Genomic DNA, 11,782 nt, shown 5'->3' with positions numbered 1-11,782 from the left:
AAATGACGAGGAAGAACTAATGATGATACAATAACACATCAACATTTGTATCTTAATTATATTTAGGGTGGTTTCAACAGAAATTATTTTATATACCTATTAGTAAGTAATCTGATGTTAATTGCAATCGTTATTGTTTCTAAACATACCGCCGAAAAAAAAGAGAAACATTTAGATAAGATGCCTATCTTTTCTGCAGTAACGAAAGCAGAATATAAGTGAAACTTTGACATTCATATTTACCTGTGAAACGACAGCAGTTAGAAGAATGGTCTTGCCAAAAGGCATCTAATCTTCCCTACAGTGAAAATTTACTTTCGACATTTATGCTTCTTCAAATTATTCATGTTCCAAATAATTTGAAGCGCAAAAGTCTACCTAGGGAGGTTTCTGTGTTTGGAAATGCTTTATACTTTGGCTGTGTGGGCATGAGTCGTGGAAATCATCAAACTTCTTATCAAAATATAACTGTTCGCTAAAATCTGTAAAAAGGTGTTGTTTGTAAAGTTGTTTGTTATTATCTTATCTTAATACAAAGCAAATTATGTATTTCCAAATAAAGTAACCTCTTTAGGAACGTTTCTTACTCTTCAATATGACTTTGGTATATACGATGGAATCACAGTCAGACCTGTATTGAGCAGTCAGCCAAGAGAATAAGACAATGTAGCTGCTAAAGGCAGGTGGATGCCTTAGTCAGGTAGAAATCATAACAAACTGTCAAGTTTGCTGACTGCCTGCTTAAGACAAGTGGTTGCTTAATACAGATAACTGCTCGGGCAAAACTGAAAAACATTCCAAAAATGAAAATTCACTTCAGCGAAGGTAACCAAACACATAACATGGAGCTGTTTTTAGTATTTTAAAAGTAATATTTTTATATATCATTGTTTATCTTCTTTGCTTTAACCGGGCTTTATATTTATGACCTGTCTGCCATCTATGTTTATTGTATTGTAGTAATTATCCGCTTAAAAATCTTATTTCAGTTTTCATGGATAGTTTTATAAACAAATCATTTAGTTCTACTTTATCAGTGTTGTAAAGTGCGTTTTACATTCTACAAACACTTGACTGGTAATCCTTATAAAACATTTATAATAGTTTAATATACCTGATGCGACTGAATCACACAGCAGTGACCTGTATAGTGAAAACGACCGAAAGTGTTGGAAAATCCAATGAGTCATGATGTTTATAAACATTAGTCCGCCTTATATACCAATACATTTTGGCCATAAAATAAAAGTTATCTAAAATAAATTCAATTTTCAAAACTCTCCCAGTATCATTCGTGAATGATATATAATTCATAGCTTGTTCTTTAAAAAATAAAAATAAAAACAGTCTTCATAAAGCGGTACAGCTCGTTTGAATGGGTCAACCGTGTTGTTGCACTTATAAAATAGACTGGCCCGGTTTATAGGTTGGTCAGGGCTACGGATATGTATTGTACTATTGTCCGTAAGTATTGACCTGGCACTCATTAGTCTTCGCCAATATTTTCGTGCGTTTTCGTTATTTTACGTGATATTCGTGTCCTAATAATATCTAGATTTATCAAAAATAATCAATTTAGAGAACCAACGGCACAGTGGTGTAGTGGTAAGCTCTCCGACTTGGAAACCCGTTACCATGGGTTCGAATTCTTTTCAAACCATTTTTTGAAATATGATTCCTTGTGTTTGTATTTGAATCTATGATTATATATTTTTTTTATGAAACATTGCATTTTGTGTCGCTAACAAAAATTCCTTGAATTGTCCGTTGAATGAATGAATGAAGATTTTAAACGACATTTTGTATAACTCTTTTATGTATGTAGAAGAACGGTAATCAACAGTAGAGTAGTTCGTTGATAAATCATGATAAGTGTGACAAGTTTCCGTCTTTTACAGATAAAATTTAAAAAAAAACAATTTGGGCAGACAGAGGGCTCGAACACTCAACCCTGAGTTTACTGGGAAAACGCTTTGTCCGCACAGCTATATCTGCACATGATACATGAAGGTATATAATTGGCTTTTCAATAGTTATATCGTTGTTTGGGTTCGGACACCGAAAATTAATTTACGGAAGCATACGGAATATTCATGAGTGCCAGGTCAATACTTATGGACAATAATAAACTTTGATAATGTGGCAGTTGAGTCCAATCAGTCCAGGGTGTTCAAAGATAATCCGTCATAGATCTATTGTAAAGCAAATATTGGATTTACCTGTATTGGAGAATAAACAGTGTTGATTGTATTGAGGTCAACTGCCACATTATCAAAGTTTATTAGTATTTTACCATCGAATTATTTCTATAAAATGCTTCTTCCCCTTCCGTTTGGATCCGTCCATGTTTACAAACACGTTTGTTTATTTTATGGACTGTAAACCAACAGTCATTACATCCTTTGTAATTGTTGCGTTTATTGTTGTAATAGCAGTAATGAAAATAGAATTTCACCAATACTAATTTCCCTAAAATCAATACAAGGTAAGGCCTGGTATCCCATTATATTGGGGGAAAGTTTCGTAAAAGCCAGGCTTTTTTTATGACATGATTACTATTTTTGTGAATGAAATATCGACCACAATTATACACTAAAGTTTTACTCTTCCGTGACACCAATGAAAGTATACATTGGAATCCCACTGCGCATGCGTATATTTGTATACCGTGTGATATACTTGACTTCGTCGACTGAGACAGTTATTTGAGACACTAATTATATAGATCATTAAACGCTTACAATCATTTGAAGTTCACTCATACAAAAACTGAAAACTTGCGTTATTTTGTAAGTAAAATAATATTACCTACCTGCCAAGAGGGCAAATGAACGCAATAACATATTTTACCGTATTTTCACACAAAAGAAAATAGAGTAGTTTTGAAATTCCCATAAAATAAGGCATATTGATAGATTTGCGCTTTCAGCTTCAGTCTGCAAAAGGTGATTTTTTTTTTTATCTGGACATGACTTTCTTTCAGGACACAAATTCAGCGAAACACGTGACCATACAAATATTATCATTTGAATAAGATTCATGATAGAGTTTAAAAAATTGAAATGGCACTAATTAAGGTACGGTAAATTTTGCACTCAGCCTATAATAGTAAAAACATACAAAGAGTTTATAGAGACCAGATAATTTTAAAGGGTTATGCAGGTATTTATAAAAACATTAGATTAACGATGCAATAAAAGATATTCTGTACAGTTCATGAAATACAACAGAAAGAAGTTCTGTTATTGATGAAGAACAAATTAATGCTTTATAAGCCGTTACCAAGTTCAATTATATACAACATCTGACAATCGAAATCTAGTTAGAATATGTATGTTCTGAGAAAAATATCAAGATCAAAATGCGGTTAAACGTCTCCCTCTTCCTGTGTTTTGGTTTTGTGTTGGGATTATTTCTGGTGGTTTAGTTTCGCTTATGCCAGTTCAAGGGCGTGAGTGGTGTTGCACTGTCAATTACCTCTGAGAAAAGCACTTCAGGTATGAATATCAATTTGACGGGAAAAGTTTTTAAAAAGATGACGGTTTTATTTCTATATTTACTTAAAAAAAAAAACACTTTATTTCGTACATACAGATATATTTTTAAACTATTTACGTTCAAATATCCATAAAGAAGATGGTGAATCCAATTTGTATTTTTAATTATTTTGGTGTCAAATTAAATATACGTTTCAACCCTATAAAGACTTTTGAAAATTTACATTTGAGCCACACCATGAGAAAACCAACATAGTGCATTTGCGACCAGCATGGATCCAGACCAGCCTGCGCATCCGTGCAGTCTGGTCAGGATCCATGCTGTTCACTAACGGTTTCTCTAATTGCAACAGGCTTTGATAGCGAACAGCATGGATCTTGACCAGACTGCGCGGATGCGCAGGCTGGTCTGGATCCATGCTGGTCGCAAATGCACTATGTTGGTTTTCTCATGGCGCGGCTCATTTGCTTTCTTATACAGTGTATGTGACGTCGAAGATAATGATATACAATGAACCTGAAGAGTGACAAGCTGTTTTTAAAGGTATTGATGAAACATCACATAATCCCACTGTTATGGCATGCGAGATACTGAAACGTAGATAAAGATATGATATTCTTTTCAAAATTATTGAGGCAATGCCACACAATAACGACTTTTGCTGTTCATTAAAACCTAATTTAATAGCATTTGAATAGTGTCTAGTTTCATAAATAGATGCTATTCAACGAGGTAAGAAATGTCCTATTTGGCGTTACAACACGTTTAAGGCACAGATCTTCAATTGAAAAGTATTGAAATATGTATGCTCTTAAACTAAAGTATTTAATGAGAGGTATTAAAAAGAAAGTATGAAAGATTTGCTCTGAAAACCCTTTTTATAACCCTTTGTATAAAGCAAAAGTGTGATACAACATTTGCCCAGTTAGTATGTAAATGTTTTCATGGTTCTAATAAGTAATATCATTACATGACTTCTTACATAAATCGCCGGTCCATAGTTTGTCCATAGCTTGTGCTAATGGCCAGTCAATAGTTCAACACTAAATTTTACTCAGCTAAAGTAAAAGCTTGAAAAGAAAAGATCAAATTGTACTTCAATTGTACATGTGTGTTCGGAGTGCAAGAAATTTAATTGTGATTTTTCGTGGTTTTCAATGAAATATATACATTGTATATTTATTTTTTTTCTTTGCAATACGCAGTTTTCTCAGATACAAGAAACAGGTATTTTCTTGTCCTTTAGGGTACTGGAGTCCATTCAATATTTCTGGATAACAGTGTTACACTTAAGCCGAGGTTGGAGGCCGCGAGAGGTGATGCATATTTTATCACCTCTCATGAATCAGTCGTAACGAATCTCATTCTTTCTTTATTTATTAGTTTTTGTTTCTTAGTTATATTTTATGTTTTCAAGGGATCTGCTTACAGATTTGATAATGATAAAGCGTCACTGGTTATCCATCCGGACGGCCCCTCCAGATATAACCGGCGTATATTACCTTGAATTCTTGCATGTTAAAAGTTCTTTCTTAGTTCCAAGATCATAATCTGACTGACATGAATTAATGTGGCCCGATTGGAATTCCATTATATCCGATATCCATTAAAATTACATAAATATTTGTACAGGAAATATAATTGTGGTCAAAATACCTTTTAACTGTGAATAAATTTTAACTTATTCCTTGAGTTTATTTTCTTCATAATTTGATATTGAATATTAAGACATAAAAATGAATGAATACAAACTCAAATATTCGGATTGGTTGTAAACAAGACTTGAACTTCAAACTGAATTTTTATAAGTTCATTACCATTAACTTACGTGAAAAACGCAATAAATCTGATTAATACGGTATCATGTTCTTAAACTTGATAAGCAAACACGACAACCAAACGGGGTAAACATTTCACAAACTCTTAAAATGTTTGACAATCTAGTATAAAATTTCACGATTTACAAAAACTGCAAATTTTATCATTTTAAGAGGTAATTCAAAATTTAAAATGAGTATTTAATGATGCTTTCAGCATATTTTTTTTTTATATTATATCTATACAAAAATACGTTAAGGAGTAAAAATACGTAAAATTGTAATAAAATACTGCTGGTGGCATGTGATTCTGTCTTTGCGACCAGTGCAGACCAAGATCAGCCTGCTGCACTGGTCGCTATTCAGTTAATTAATTTTCAGTGAACACTCCTTTGAGTAAGAAGTGATACTGCCCAAATTGAATGATGGACCAGTCCATTTTAAAAATGTAGAAGGGTAAAAGTTAATGGTTATACCGTTCGTTTACGTCGGCTGCATCGTCTACGACCGTGCATTTTTTTTGTTCTGATTTTGAAAGAAACCATATTTGATCTCCTTAATTATCATACGTTAGCATATATTACATGTTGCTGTATTCGGCTCGTCGAGTGGATCTTAGTAGCTCGATCTGGGATGCTGTATTCGGCTCGTCGAGTGGATCTTTGCCAGATCGAATCTCACGAGGCGCGCAAGCGCCGAGTGTGATCCGACCTTGCAAAATCCACGAGAATCGAATACAGCGTTCCAGATCGAGCTACTCTGTTGTTTTGTTATTGAACGAATGTTTATCGATGTTGGAATAGAACTTAGTGGCGTTTTTCATGCGCTTTTTATAGAACTGTGTCAGGTCATGCATATTAATAAAGGTAGTCCTGCAACATACAATACAAAAGGTACAATACGGATTTTTTTCTTCCTGTTCATATTTACTTGTGAAATATAAGACATGTTTTACAGAATTTACACAGGTATATAATAAAATAATAATGATAACAGCTTAAGAGATATGGGATATGATAGCTTACACATAAGAAATTTTGAAATGCCCTGTTTAATCATAGTTTGTTCAAAGTGTAAATTAATTATACGCAAAATGAACATGGGTATCAACTATGCATATCCGTAGAAGTCTTTATACCGTTAAGTTATATATAAATTGAACTTTGATTGTAAAACTTTGGGTCAGAAACCACCAAATCAAAAAGGTACAGTGAACCTTTTTGGAATAAGGTAAGCGTATGCTTGGGAATAAGGTAATGCTTGTCCGTTCTGATTGGTCACTCATGTAAGCAAACCCAAAAAGTGATTCTTTTTTTTCAAAACTGAAATCTTTTACTGCATTTAAAGTATTCTATTATACATTTTGACAAATTAGCTACAGTTTATGTGTATTGAAAACAAAACACTTTTATTAAACGAATTTCTCCCGTTATGCCAACGATGTTGAAAGGGGGTCACCTCATTCACACGAAATTACTTATGTACTAATGTTTTTCGTTCGATATTTTGGTGGAACTAAGATTGCTCTTAAAAGAAATTTGATTATATAAACCTGTTTCGATTTATGGAAGGCCGTACACGCAATAATGTTAAACTGGAAGTGTATGGGAAAACAACTGGTGTTCTCTAACCTATGTGCTGAATTTTACGTTGCAAAACTCATTCGTAGGTGACATTAACGTAAATGAAACGCTAATAAGATATATTACTGTCACATGAGGATCTCTTTATCGCACTATGCAGTGTATACTTCCTTTGACTCCTTCATTCCGAAAATTGATTGCTGATTGGTTTTGAGACGTAACAACGCTTAAGCAAAACAGTTTTGAGATACTCTCACCTTTGTCATACGCAAATATGTAAAAAAAAAACTGGCCAATTTTACATAGATGGTGGTTTTAAATTTGTTTCCAACTTCCACATGAAAGATCATCAGCAAAATGGAAGCGGATTTACAGCCACTGCTTGAACACCCCTGAGTTGTATATAACCACCTTATTATCGGGTGTAAGATTTATCGGTAAGGCCAATGTGTATTTTACTATAACTACACGCTATTTGCTTTGTGAGATATGAATTACAACACGAGTCACCCGTGCGCAAATGACAACAGTCACGCTTTAAGTATCACAAAAACGCCATATTAGATCAAATTTATTAAATAATATTTAATGTATAATGAATTATGGGTGTTGTTTTTTTTTTTTTTTTACTTTTCTTGAGTGTATTACCTTAATACATTGATAAAATCATACTAAATATACAACCCTACATGACTCGAGTTAAAACATTGATTAAAACGCTGTAGAGTCATAACAATGATATTGAGAAGGTAACATACAAATGAGCCGTGCCATGAGAAAATCAACATAATGGGTTTGCGACCAGCATGGATCCAGACCAGCCTGCGCATCCGCGCAGTCTGCTCAGGCTCCATGCTGTTCGCTAACAGTTTCTCCAATTCCAATAGGCTTTAAAAGCGAACAGCATGGAGCCTGACCAGACTGCGCGGATGCGCAGGCTGGTCTGGATCCATGCTGGTCGCAAACCCACTATGTTGATTTTCTCATGGCACGGCTCAAATCATAAAATTCTACCATATAATTTTAAACGAAACTCATCAGATACAAAAATATATATTTATATATTGTGTTAAATATATGTATGTAAAATAATAGGCCCTGAGTGTTGTTTAGTCAACTTCTAAAAATTAGTCTGTATTGCACATGTCCCGTCATTATTATTGCTTCAAAGGATTATGTATTGACGCCGCATGGTCTGAGTTACTTCACAGGCTTTTTATGTTTTTGTCAACACAATACTTCTGTCTGTTTTACATGTTGCGTAATTTCCGTAACATGTTGTCACATGAAATAAGTTCTGTCTATTGTCCATAAGTATTGACCTGGCACTCATGAATATTCCGTATGCTTCCGTAAATTAATTTTCGGTGTCCGAACCCAAACAACGATATAACTATTGAAAAGCCAATTATATACCGTCATGTATCATGTGCAGATATAGCTGTGCGGACAAAACGTTTTGCCAGTAAACTCAGGGTTGAGTGTTCGAGCCCTCTGTCTGCCCAAATTGTTTTTGTTTTTTTTAATTTTATCTGTAAAAGACGGAAACTTGTCACACTTATCATGATTTATCAACGAACTACTCTCCTGTTGATTACCGTTCTTCTACATACATAAAAGAGTTATACAAAATGTCGTTTAAAATCTTTATTCATTCATTCAACGGACAATTCAAGGAATTTTTGTTAGCGACACAAAATGCAATGTTTCATGAAAAAAATATATAATCATAGATTCTAATACAAACACAAGGAATCATATTTCAAAAAATGGTTAGAAAAGAATTCGAACCCATGGTAACGTGTTTCCAAGTCGGAGAGCTTACCACTACACCACTGTGCCGTTGGTTCTCTAAATTGATTATTTTTGATAAATCTAGATATTTTTAGGACACGAATATCACGTAAAATAACGAAAACGCCCGAAAATATTGGCGAAGATTAATGAGTGCCAGGTCAATACTTACGGACAATACTTGTCTTTCGTTTTGGAAGCATCTAGTGTTATGCTCCTGCTTGTAAGGGTTTTTAATTCAACTCCGTCTACAAATCACCAAGTGAATAATATTTTGTAGTTGTTTTTTTTTTTTTTTTTTTTTTTTTGCAGACTTGTTGCCTCTATTTTGGTAAATTTAGTCCCACAGACTTTTCTTTACTGCAACTCCAATACCGAGGAGCGCTGCTAATTTCAGAGCTGTATTCAGTCTAGACGGAGACCCACCCCATGTTGCAGCAGCTCTGTCGTGTCGGCAACCTGAGCAGCTTTCGTCATAATAACCACTCATTGGTCCATTGTGTCCCCAAGAACCAGATCCAGCAATGCACGTGGAATTATGTTGACCCTCCGGGTCTTTGTTTCCATCGCAACTACTCCAGGAGCTTCCCCATCCACTTCCGGAGCTACTGCTACTAGACCAACTCCCACTGCTCCAAGAACTTCCCCAGCTCATTGTGATTCTTCCAGTTAACAAATTTTGCCAAGGCACAATATCTGAAATGTTATGCATAAAATGAAGGACTTAAGATCAATATATCTGTGTTTCTGAAGTCATCATCATATTAAAGATGATACATTAAAATGATTCTAATCTATCCTTTTGTTTTTGTAAATATATGTTCTTTGACTATGGGGATAAGGCATGTATTTTCGTGTTGTAACATCTAGAATTGGTTGTTACCCAAACTCATACGGTTGATGGCAACAACGTGTCCCTAAGGATTCTACAAATGCTATTACAGGAAACGAGCATGCGTTTACGCTACTCTAGCATAGACTTTTAAAAAGTTAATAATGTAAATAAGTATTTATTTCCTCTCAATTTTGTTTGAATTATGCGTTATAGGGTTTTAATACTCTTACGTTAAAGGCATTTAAGTCTAAGTTACTGCATACTTTGAGATGAAACGATGTTAGCGCAAACAATTTCACTTAATCGTTGTCATCGACGTACAGCCAGCGGTTAGGGGCGAGTGACTTGAACCTACAGCCAGCGGTTAGGGGCGAGTGATTGGAACCTACAGCCAGCGGTTTGGGGCGAGTGATTTGAACCTACAGCCAGCGGTTTGGGGCGAGTGATTCGAACATACAGCCAGCGGTTCGGGACGAGTGATCCGGACCTACAACCAGCGGTTAGGGGCGAGTGATTCGAACCTACAGCCAGCGGTTCGGGGCGAGTGATTCGAACCTACAACCAGCGGTTAAGAGCGAGTGATTCGAAGTTAGCGACATCATGGAGGTTCTCAATATATTGTTCATCAGCAGTGCTGATGAAATATAAAAAAGTAGTATTTCTAGCAAAATGTATAATATTACATGTAAAGATTTGGATATAATTGTTTTGTGAATTTTAATTTTGCGCTTGACTTTATGAAACAAATGAATTATTTATCTCGACTGCAACTGTTTTGGACTTCTTGTTCATTTTGATTTATATCATCTGATTTCATGCTTAATCTTAAATTGCGTATTATTATTATTATTATCATTATTATTTGTAAGTGTGGTGACGCTAGCAGATATTCATTACGTTTTCCTATGTCTGAAATGCAAAACGTCAACACACAATGTTCTTGTAAATATAAATTTTAATGATAAGATAAACAGAACTTTTGAAAAGATTATATAGCAGCTTATTATGAAGATTAAGTAATAAGAACATGAACATAGCAAAAAGCACCTTAATTTGTTCACAAATTCTGTATGAATAAATGTTGTTAATTTCATTTTTCCGAATATCATAATTGTTTGGTACGTATTCGCAAAAAAAATGTTCAGTGAAATACTATTAAAGACAATAGAAATAAATTAATAAAATTATTTGTAAAATTTGCAAGAAAAATGATGAATTTTACCTTAATCTATGCTCCTACAAACTAATTGATTCAGTGCTTCAGATATCAAAGTACGAGTTAATATCACATGTTTAGACTTCTTTGTCGTTTTATTAGTTAACTCGATGCTGATACACTTTTATACAAATTATCAAGGTCATGGAATGTTTTTCGATCCGGGGCGCGATGAGTAATTAAAAATCTAAACGAATGAGAGATAAATCACGTGACCGTAAAATTTTTACATTGTACGTGTATTTTACCTTGTAAATATTTACGTTGAAACGACCGAAAAACTGACACGATTATTTACTAGTGTTCTTCAAGCCACCATTATATAGTTTTAAAAAATTTAGAGACGACATTAGTTGTTGTTTGTTTTGTGGTTTTTTGTGTGCTTTTTTTTTTTTTGTTGTTGTTGTTTTTTGCGTTGCGGCCAGCGTAAGCAAACTGATTCTTGTGTATTCACAAATTGGAGTAGTTAGGGGCTTGTTCTATGTCCACCCTGCCCCGGCAAGATGATTAATTCACAAAAATCCAGCAGTAAAGAAGTTTATATCAAAGGGCACTTTTGCACCAATTTATAAGACCATTTTTATTCTAACCTTTTTAGGTTCCCCGACCATTAGCGGGGGTGGGGTGGAGGGGGTGATTTGCTTGAAATAAATATTCTGGCTTCGACATATTGGAAAAAGTATTTCTGGCTCCAAAAATCCTGAAAAAAAAATCTGGCACAGATCAGATTAAGAAAAATATTTCATTTCCTCTTATAGCAATACTTTTTGCTTTTGAATTGCTTTTAGCTTTGTTTTTCTTTTATAATAACATAACAGGGTTAGTATTTGTATATTTTTTTCAATTGTTTAATTAATTAATTATTACTATGTAATTATTATTAACTAATTTAATCATTACATTAATAGAAGATTTTGAACCATTCCGCATGTAGGAATATATGACACACATCAAAACTAGGACCTATAACCTGCTTCTAATTTAAAATTTAATCACACATACTTGCATTTAGCTATTTCATGTGCTTTTTTATGTGCAC

At 34.1% G+C, this 11,782-nt stretch overlaps 1 long non-coding RNA gene across 1 annotated transcript; it reads right to left on the bottom strand.

Annotated features, from left to right (window-relative positions):
* Positions 1-8,530: 8,530 nt before the first annotated feature.
* LOC128557853 (uncharacterized) lies at positions 8,531-11,311 on the bottom strand. Its single transcript, XR_008371445.1, has 2 exons — positions 10,750-11,311; positions 8,531-9,388 (listed from the first exon to the last, which is right to left on the bottom strand). It is a non-coding gene; the product is annotated as an uncharacterized LOC128557853 (long non-coding RNA).
* Between the last annotated feature and the right edge of the window lie 471 nt (positions 11,312-11,782).

This window comes from Mercenaria mercenaria, chromosome 6, assembly GCF_021730395.1.
Source record: "Mercenaria mercenaria strain notata chromosome 6, MADL_Memer_1, whole genome shotgun sequence".
In the NCBI taxonomy this organism is placed as follows: Eukaryota; Metazoa; Mollusca; class Bivalvia; order Venerida; family Veneridae; genus Mercenaria; species Mercenaria mercenaria.
The sequence above is the reverse complement of the archived record's forward strand: the minus strand, read 5'-3'. Positions and strand labels throughout refer to the sequence as shown.